Genomic DNA, 10,912 nt, shown 5'->3' with positions numbered 1-10,912 from the left:
TTCTTCCTCAACAAAAATGAGAAATGTTTAAATATTTTATTCAGTGTGTAGCAATTCTTTCTTTAATGGACTGCCGTGATATAACACTATGACGTACATCCATTCGATAAGTTTTTCAATACGGCCCAAAAACGAGCTTGCTTGTCACTTTTGTATTGAAATGGTGCATACGTCATTTTGTTTTCTTGATTCCATGCAACGTACGAATAAGTTACAACTATAAGAAAGGTACCAAAAGACGGGTCTTCGAATAACGAACTAATTGGCATAAGAACCCCATATTTGAAAAAATGGCGCTTACGTCAGTCTGCGAGATTACGGCAGTGGAGCTATGGCGTTTCTCCAGAAATTCTTTTTTAGAGGCTTACGGTGTTACCGATGGAGAATGATGGTTGGAGGTTTCTGAGTATCAAAAATTTAATTTCAGCAAGAACCGACAACGTTACTTACCAACATTAAAAATGAAAATTTGAGAAAATGATCTCAAGAAGTCGATCTTTAAGATTGAGTAATAATTATTTTAAAATTTTTTTGAAGAAAATCCAGAATATTTTCCAACAAGGCACTTTTAAAGAATATTTTATTCATATGATAAAAAGTACTCACGATAATTTGACAGCTTTATCTGAAACTCAAAATCAAAATATTTTTCAGACAGACCGATTTTAACAAAAAGGCAAATGTTTTCAAAGTTTTTTTATCGAAAGGAAAAGTTAAAAATTAGGGTAATTATCAGAACCATCAGAATAATCATTGTTATATTTGATAGATGCTTTTGCGTATTCGAATAAACCACCCAGTTTATTATCTCGATTCAACCCTAATTAAGCTAAACCTTTTGAAGATTTACTAAACTTTTTATAGTCGTGATATTAAGCGACGTTTGCCTCGTACAGGGTGTTTATCCATGTTTATCTTTCTCATCCGCTAGTTGTCTCTGGTGGAAAATTTCCCCTCCAACAAACTCCACTGACAACCGCGAGCTGGGATGAATCAGGAAAGCTTCCGTGCGGGAGAGGATGAATCAGCTCCCTAGAACTGGAAAGCCGTGTCTGCCGTTGCCGTCGCTCACAGGCTCGCTAGGAAATGGTAAACCAGAATGAGGGAGTCAGTCATTGTGCTCCGGCCATCGGTCTCAGTTTCATTTGACAGTCGGAAAAGCGAACAAAGCAACGAAGCAGCCCTCCGATAAACGCGTGTCCTCTGTGTCTGTCCTCTAGCTGCAACACAAAAAAGAAGCGATATGGTGCAGATCTAGCCCTGCGGTCGTTTCCAATTAAGTTTGTTAACCCGGTCAGGGAAAAGCCGTTCGGTGGAACGGACTGGCGAAGCGGAATGGACAAAACCAGCAGATGTGTGGGTGTGTTTGTGGCCATTGCAAAAGGTTAGCCTTGAAGGGCATCCCCTGAAGTTGAAAGTATCGAGATTGATGGCTTTTCCGGGAAAGCTGTTCCATTCTGGCGTGGATTTGAAAAATGGAGTGATATTGGAAATATGTTTATTCCGTTGCAATGGTAAGAAAAAGATTAGATATTGTGCCAAAACTGTTGTCGCTAACTAACCATCTTGTATGCTTGTTACGGAAAGGCCAACGTCTGCTGTACAGATCCAACAAAAGCTGCTGGTTTTGATGAAATTGCTAATTGTAAAATCCAATGTAAAAATAAGGTCAAACTCTTGTTAGTCAACACAGTAAGGCAGTGTTTGTGATGAAAAGCGTCATGGAAAAAAGCTGAGATAAATTTGACTATGAAAATTTTGTGACTGTGCAGTGCAAAAAAAGAAAAAGGTTGACGACGCATGGTTTGGGAAAATTAAAAGATGCAGCATAGCAAGAGCGCCGAAAATGTTGGATTTTTGATCCCTCCGCTCTCTCTCTCGGATGTCGCTCTTTCATTCGACAATAATGGAGATTTTACCAAAAGAGAGAGAGAGAGAGAATCTATCCCCGACTCTAGATAAGGACCAGACAAGTGGATTGTCGAAGAAGACTCTAGTTTACAGTGGTATTCCGTTTCTGTGCTTTGTATCATTGTAAACTCACAGTGATGTTGAACTACGGTTGAAGTATTGGAGGGTCCTAGTACTCATTACGCCAAAAACTGTTGCAAGAACTGAACCCTAACGTCGTGATGCAGGGATGCAAATGTGGTTCGAAACTTTTCGCAGAAAAATGTTCGTATGTACATAAAAAGTGAAGTGAACAGTGCCAAGTGAGTGAAGTGAAGTGGGCTTGTGTGCGGAGTGTAAAGTGAGGAAGTTTCACGGCTGAAAGCACGCCTGTATGTTAAGGCTAGAAGAAGGATAAGGGAAAGTTTGACGAGAAGTCATTTGGGTAGATGCTGTGCGAACAACACTGCTGCTGCATAAGTTTAGCGCGGTGGATTGAGTTTTTCCAAGTTGTCACACAAAACCGAAAGTGCTGAACAGTGTGAGAGGTTTTCTATCTTCGATTCGGATCGTACTAGAACTGTCTTGCTGCCGGAAAACTGACCCGCGGGGCGTCATGGTAAGTAATAATATTAATTGATTCACTTAATTTTGTTTTTTAATGGTTAGTGTGTTTGAATGGATGCTTAATATGGGTTCCAGTTGCCGATGTTAGTAATTGGCGATATCCCAGGTTTGGATTACTATAGGATTATGAACAAAATTGTTTTTACAGTTAAGGGGTACGCAAACCATATACACTATGACCAACTACTTCGTGATCTAGTGTTAGATATTGCTCTTGATGCAATCTGGAAGCAGCGTTGATTGGAAACTTCTCCTAGTCCAGTAGTATTATATTATACAGTTTTCTATTGAAGGATCCAAGTATTTCATCAATACGCTGAGGTTTGAAAATGTTTTATGGCATGAACTATATACTTGGGCATAGTACGAGATTCTATTCAATCACATTTTTGTATGTAATTTCAAATAACTATCCATTTGTTCGTCATACATTATAGCCAGATTTCGTTCAAACTTTGTGTATTGTCTTTAGTCGGCGAAATTTGGACCCAGGTTTTGTGGACAGCGGCTTAAATGTTTTAGAGTTACGGTGAAACAAATCTGTTTTTGTGAATATACATTATTGGCCATTGCATTTGTATACGTTTTGATTATTCGTAGTTCAACTGTGCTGTGCTATTATTATAAAATACTGGAAAGTCTACTGATAAAAATAACTAATAATAAAACACTTATACACAACTAGTAAAATAGAGTTTCAAAATTGTTAAAACTAGTTAGAAGCTCAACATTTTTCTATGACTCGATTGAATTTATTTTTTTTCATAAAATATCTAGATCTTTATCAACTAGATCAGCGGGGCACAGTGGTCGGAAAAGACTAAAATCAGGGCGAAATTGAGAGCCAGTTCGCGAGAACCGCAACCACCTATACAAGGGAGGTTGTATCGAGGTTCTCCGATCGGACTGAAACTTTCAGGGTTTGTTCATCTATATAATAGTATAATGTTTTGCATAATATTAAATTTTTTGAAAAGTGGTCAGTGGGGTAAAAAAGCACGCCAAAAATTGATGTCCCACTTACTTTACTTTTACTTTGTTGGCTAACGGACCGTTAACCGGTCTAGGGCCGAACGAAATAGAGATGTCCAGCTTCTTCTGTCTTGGGCAGCCGCTCTCCAGTCTCCTCGTACACCAGCAGATCGTGCATCTTCTTCTACCGCGCACATCCACCGCATGCAAGGCCTACCACGAAGTCGACGGCCTTTTCCTGGTTCTCTACTGAACATAGTTTTGGCGGCACTCTCGTCAGGCATTCTGGCCACATGTCCAGCCCACTGGAGCCAACCCCGCTGTATCACCATAACTATATCAGCATGTTTGTATACTTGGTACAACTCGTGGATCATGCGTCTGCGCCACACTCCATCTTCTAGTTTATCGCCAAGTATCGATCGCAGAACTTTACGCTCAAAAACTCCGAGCACTCGTCGATCAGTTTCTTTTAGCGTCCATGCTTCATGTCCGTAAAGGGCCACCGGGAGTATCAGCGTCCTATACAGCGCTAGTTTTGTGCGAGTTTGCAAACTACGGGACCTTAGCTGGTAACGCAGTCCGTAGAAAGCCCTGTTCGCAGCTGCAACTCATCGTTTCACTTCACGGCTCATATCGTTGTCACATGTCACAAGCGTACCAAGATAAACGAATTCGTCAACCACTTCAAATCGTTCACCATCTATCTCCACCAAGCACCAACACCACGGATACTCCCACGATCTCCGCCAGCTACCGTGTACTTCGTTTTGGCAGAGTTAATGACAAGTCCCAATCTCGCTGCTTCTCTTACGGTTGATACCGATGATATCGATGTCGTCCGCAAAGCCAAGAAGCATGTGAGATTTCGTGATGATCGTACCGTTTCTTTCCACATTTGCTCCTCGTACTATACCCTCAAGAGCGATGTTAAACAGTAAGTTGGAGAGCGCACCCCCCTGCTTCAGTCCATCCAACGTTACGAACGCGGTTGATGTCTCGCCAGCTATCCGCACGCACGATTTGGATCCCTCCAGTGTCATACGACTCAGCTTTATTAGTTTCGTAGGGAAACCGTGTTCCAGCCTGATCTGCCACAGCTCATTTCTTTTCACTGAGTCGTATGCCGCCCTGAAGTCCACAAACAGATGGTGAGTCGGTAAGTTGTACTCTGGGAACTTATCGAGGATCTGTCGAGGGGTTAAAATTTGATCCGTCGTGGAACGCCCCTGTCGAAAACCAGTCGGTATTCGCCAACAAAGGATGCCTTTAACGGTCTCAATCTGAAGAACAGGATACGGGAGAGCACTTTATATGCGGAGTTGAGCAACGTTATGCCTCGATAGTTGCCACAATCCAATCGATGGCCCTTCTTATAGATAGGGCATATGAGGCCTTCCAATCAGTCGTTCGGCATTTGTTCATCCGCACAGATCCTTAGTATTATCTGATGGATCGCATAGTACAGCCGCTCGCTTCCCGCTTTTAGAAGTTCGGCCGGGATTTGGATTTGTTCCGCTGATTTGCCGCCACTGTAGTAGATGTGGTACTTGAAAGAAGTGCGTGCAATAGGGTCTACTGCACGGAATTCCCTTTCTCCGGAATTTGGCCACCGAAACTCCTGAATCGCTGCGATTTCGACTCCCTGCCGTTGTAGTTCTCGAGCTAGCAAGCCAGCCCACGCCGGTTCATTGAGAGATCGGACGTTCCAAGTATCCAATTTCCAATCGTTTGCCTTAATCTTTTTCCGTGTTCGTAGCCTAAGGCGTTGCCGATTGATCCGTTCCGTATTTCTAAATTCGTTGTTCGTGGTTGAAGAAAGGTTTCGGTATGCTACCTTACCAGGGTCGCGATACCTACATCCTGCTGATGGGGCTACCATCTTAGGTGTACCTGGCGAGGATACAGCATTCCATAATTTAGCCGCCCGCTCCGGGTGCGACGCTGTTGTACGCCGGCCTTATGGGGATACAGCCGCGTACGACCCCCTTCCCAGTCAGTATACGACCATAGTTTCCACCGGGGGTTGGTTACCCGATCTCCGCTAAGGTTACTCGTATTCCGGTCGGCACCACGTGGAGGTTGGGCTAGGAGTTGCTGGACAGAGGTAAATGGCCACATTAGGGTCTCAAGTTACACGTGTCCAGCCATTTGCCAACCAAATTGATGTCCAAAAACTGCTAGAAACGTAAAATTGTTATACCTTTCTGTAAACTGAATCGAATTTCATGAAAATTGGCATGTTTATTCTACTCTATAAAGGGAACAAAATGAGGGTTATTGAAAGTTGCTATCAAGAATACATGATGATAAATTCGCATTTTTGTAGAAAATGAAGGTGATTTTCATAGCTGTTTTTCTCTTGCCAACAGATCTAGGATTAAAATCCAAATAATACGTTTTGTAGTGCAACTTAAGAGCTTTCATTTGATATATTGAAAAAAAAAAAGAGGCCGTTATAAAAATGCGTGAGAAAATACAATTTTTTTATGACATGTTTTTGACCATCATTTCAAACCCATTGTGCGAAAAGTGAAACTCCGTCTTGTGTCGTTGTTCTTCCATTGGGCTAAAATTTTCAGTTTATGTTTGCTTATGCACTAAGGCGTCGTACACAAATTACGTAACGCTAAAAATCTAGATTTCAGACACCTTCCCCCCCTATGTAACGTTCTACATGACTCCTACCCATAAAATTACGTAACGCTGATCAGCCTGACCCCCCTCCGAAATTTTCAATTTCGAGCAAACATCACAGTTACGTAACTGTCTCTACTACCCCCCTCCTCCCTACGTAACAATAAGTGACGCAGACTCAACTCCCCTCTCCCCCCTCCCCCCCTTCATGCGTTACGTACCTTGTGTACGATGTCTAATGCAACAGTTTGCAGAATTAAAGGTTTTTGTAAAAGGGGTTAGTGGGGTAAACAGGCTCTTCAAAATCTTGTATTCAAAAACTGCTCAAATCATAAAATAATTACTCTCGGCTTACTTTCGAAGTTACACGATGGAACAAGAGAATGAATGAATGTCAACAAAGCCACGCGATACTTTTTGTTGATCTTTTTTTTTTTTAATGTGTTCTTTAAAGAACTAAACTACCAAAGATTCGAATGTGGTTTGAAACCAAATAAACTCTGTATTTCATTTCCTATTTCTATGTCCGAAGTTGCTTTTAAATAAATGCAAACGATTATATCTCGGTATTTTTTTTTCACCTCAAGAATTTATTGTGAAAAACCACATTGTTGTCAAACCACTGATAAGGGGTCTTAGAGCTTATGTCTAGAAGAAAAACTTGATTATGGAAATTGAAACTTGTTGTGAATATTAGAAGTAACAAAAAAAAAAAGGCTCAAGTAGCTAGAGCTTGTCGGTCTGTAGCTATTTGTTAAAATAAAAAACTCTTTCAATAGTGCGGCTCATATGATTCAGGGTATCAAAACATCAACTTTGATCTCGTTCAAATAGGACCGTGTGTTTTTTCATAAATCTAAAAGAAAACTAATTATTTTTCTTTATATTACAGATAGGTTATCATGATTCAATTTACATTTTTCGAACATAAAATTATGAAATACTATTTGAACGTTTCCGGCGTTGCTCGGCATTGAAGTGTTTAAAATAAAAAAATATTTCTTTCATTTCACTACCTTTTAGCACAACTCACTTCATTAACATTAGGGTAAACAGGTATAATACGCCTCCCCTAAGGAACATCGTCAATATTGTAGCAATGTTAATCACAAACAACAAATCTTTCATGCAGTTGGATACACTATTTAGTTGGTAATGCACTGCTATTATTTTGTTTTGTAATTACTGTTACACAAAAACGCCATAATTTCGTATTTCAGCGCTTACTTAGTGCCTTCATCAGTGCTCAGATGCTGAGAAAATAGCAAACGCTTTAAATTTTACAGCTCAGTAGGTAAATGAATGGGACAAATTTTAAGTTAGAGAATGTATACAACTTGGGTTAGGTAGAGGAACGCGCGGTCTGGTGATCCATGCCTTGTCGTGGAGGCCGCGTGATAGAATTAAAAAGTGAAGTTGATTAAAAATTTAATGTAAAGTGAAACATTATAGTTATTCAACCATTCCTGTGAATTTTGATGTCCCTAGCCACTAACTTTTTTTCAGAGACTGAAGGAGTTTTCTCTTAAGCATAATGTTGAAGTGACGAACCCGACAAGCCATTACTACGCAAACTCTCACGTAAGTTGACGCGTTTTGGTAACGGCTAGTGGCACAAAATTTTATAGGAATGATTGAATAACTCTAATCTTTCATTTTTTTCCGGTTTGAGCTTTTGGAAAGCAGTTTTTTCATTTTGTCGACCAGTGTAATTAACAATTTCTTACTGTTTTCCGGGAACCAGAAGTAGCCAACTTGAATTCAACACGATGTATGTGGTCGATTTCATGCATCTGGATATACGGAAGATCATTTTTGTTAATACTTGCTACTAACGCACATAATTAGGGTAAATCAAATAAATCTTTTTGAGCGTCTTAGTGGAATAAAATAGAATATTGAGAATAGGTTATGTTTCCATTTAATTCCACTACCAAATGATCGAATACCCTCGTATACTGTCTAAGTATTTTGGTTGCTACATACAACCATCATCAGTGCTTATGGGGAGCAGTCCACATAAGCACTGATGATGGTTGCATGTAGCAACTGAAATACGTATCTGCGGACGGTTTAAGAGGGTATTACATTTTTTGGTAGTATAGTTGAAAAAAACATAACCTATTTTTAATATTAGGTAAAATAACCTATAGTGGACCATCTATCAGAATCACTCAAATTATCGAGGGATTTTCAGGAAACTTTCACCAGGAAACATCTTTTCCAGTCAGTCTGCATCATAAATATTTAAAAACTAGCTGACCCGGCAAACTTCGTACCGCCCGCCATGAATTTTATTGACTGTTGTATTGCAGAAGCTGAAATATCTTACTGCTGCTAAAAAACATACTCAAGATATGTTTTAGCTCTGATTTGTTTATAGTTTTTTTCAATCCAGCGCTCGTAATATTCTTAGTTTTTATTTTATTGAACATTATAAAGCACCTTTTAACCATAATCAAAAAATTTCAATACATTTCTGAAAAATAAACAGTCATTCTTTCAAATATTCTTAAGGAAATTTTCACGTTATCTATTCAAATATTTGAAAGCTGGGCCTAATGCAAATATAGTAATACCCTTCTTCCTAGCCATTCTTTCTGGAACGATTTTATAAAAAGCTCTAGAATTCTAAACAATTCAAGCTTAAAATTAGAGATATTCGAAACATGTTCTCATGATCTCTGTTTCGCCAGCACTAATGACACGGCACCGCCCTTGGCTTACGCACCGGATCCACTCGTAAAAAACGTTCTTCATCACCAGGCACTTGTTTTGTCTCTCGAAGATCGATTCAAAATCGACTACCGGGAACCTTCCACTCGATTTAATTTCAACTTTCGGCGAGCCGACTTCGACGGTTTGATAAACGCGTTTCTATCTGTCGATTGGGTTGGCATTTAAAATTCAACTGACATCGATTCGGCTGTGAACGATTTTTCCGGCATTTTAAACGGTCTGATAGAAGTTTTCGTCCCTAAAACACGGAACCGATCGCAGAAATATCGTCCGTGGCAGACACAGGCTTTGCGACGCTTAAAAACGTTAAAAAATTCTGCGTTGAAGAGGTTCTCAGCGAGTGGTGCCCTTATACTTCGCGAACACTACCGACAGTTAAACTACGATTATAAGAGACTTCGCCGACGGTGCTATTCTAACTACAGACTACATATGGAAGGTAAACTGCGAGCAGATCCAAAGTAATTTTGGAACTTTGTCAACGAACAACGGAAGGAATCAGGCTTACCATCCACGATGGAATTCGCTGGTGAGAAAGCGGATAATGTTGCCTCTATTTGCAGAATGTTCGCAGTTAAATTTTCAAGCGTGTTCAGCAACGATACACCAACGGATAGGGACATTTCTGATGCTGCTGATAACGTTCCTTTCCCTGGCCGCTCCATCACCTCGGTCAACATTGACGACAATGCTATCCTCGCCGCTGCTAGTAAATTGAAACATTCGTACTCCCCAGGCCCGGATGGTATTCCAGCAACGCTACTTAAAAAATGCATTACTGGTTTGGTCACACCGCTTTCTCACTTGTTTCGCTTATCACTCGCTACTGGTAGATTTCCCACAACTTGGAAACAGGCCTTTTTGTTTCCGGTCCACAAAAAAGGCGATCGCTCGAAAATAGACAATTATAGAGGGATTTCGGCTTTGTGTGCAATTTCGAAGCTATTCGAGCTAGTCGTCCTCCAACCAGTTTTTTTCTCATTGCCAATGCTCTATTGCGGACGACCAACACGGATTTCTTCCTAAACGTTCCTGTGCTACAAACTTGCTTTGCCTGACTAGTTACGTGCTTGATAGCTTCGACAAACGATGTCAAACCGATGTGATTTACACGGACCTTTCAGCTGCGTTCGATAAAGTAAATCATCAAATCACTGTTGCCAAACTCGACCGCTACGGATTTAGTGGCAACTTGCTCCACTGGTTCGTATCCTACCTGCGAGGACGAACTCTTAGAGTAAAAATCGGCGACGAAATTTCGGAATCATTTGTTGCTATTCCGGGATTGCCCAAGGTAGTCATCTTGGCCCGCTGGTATTCTTGTTGTATTTCAATGACGTACATCACTCGCTAAAATGTCCCCGCCTTGCCTTCGCTGATGACTTGAAACTGTTCAATGAAATCAAAAACGTCGAAGACGCCACTCATCTTCAACAACAGCTCAACTTATTTGCACGCTGGTGTAAGTTAAATTGCATGATACTAAACCCCGATAAATGCTCTGTGATAACGTTTACCAGAAAGCACCGCCCACTACATTTCGATTACACATTGGATGGGACTCCAAAACAGAGAGTCGAACACGTCAAGGATCTTGGAGTCCTCCTTGATTCCAAACTCACCTTCAAGCAACATATATCGTTCATTGTTGCTAAAGCCTCTAGGTAACTGGGTGTGATTTGTCGCTTGACGCGGGACTTTAGAAATATACAATGTTTAACGACACTATACTGCTCACTTGTTCGGTCCTCGCTAGAATTTTGCTCTACTGTCTGGATTCCTCACTACAACAACGCAATTCATCGCATCGAAAGCATCCAGCGCCGGTTTGTGCGTTACGCACTTAGAATGCTCCCCTGGCGACAGCCCATGCGCAATACCCGATATGAGGACCGCTGCCAGCTTCTCCAGCTCGATACTCTCCAGCTTCGTCGAGAAACAGCACGCGCCATGGTAGTGTCGGACGTTTTGACATCCCGGATCGATTGCCCAGCCATTCTCCGCTTGATCAACCTAAACGCGCCATCTAGAAACCTGCGGAGGTCAT

General features: G+C 41.0%; 1 protein-coding gene across 5 annotated transcripts in view; it reads left to right on the top strand.

The window, feature by feature from the left end:
• Window positions 1-1,151: 1,151 nt before the first annotated feature.
• Window positions 1,152-10,912, top strand: part of LOC129725431 (cyclic nucleotide-gated channel rod photoreceptor subunit alpha) — a 444,338-nt gene continuing 434,577 nt past the window's right edge. For 4 of the 5 annotated variants that reach the window (XM_055681280.1, XM_055681278.1, XM_055681277.1 and 1 more), the window contains exon 1: window positions 1,152-2,509. The gene's annotated coding sequence lies outside the window, so the exon portion shown is untranslated. The remainder of the gene's footprint in view (window positions 2,510-10,912) is intronic. The other variant, XM_055681274.1, reaches the window with a different exon arrangement.

The sequence above is a fragment of the Wyeomyia smithii genome, chromosome 2 (genome assembly GCF_029784165.1).
Source record: "Wyeomyia smithii strain HCP4-BCI-WySm-NY-G18 chromosome 2, ASM2978416v1, whole genome shotgun sequence".
In the NCBI taxonomy this organism is placed as follows: domain Eukaryota; kingdom Metazoa; phylum Arthropoda; class Insecta; order Diptera; family Culicidae; genus Wyeomyia; species Wyeomyia smithii.
This window is presented reverse-complemented; position numbering and strand designations above follow the sequence as displayed.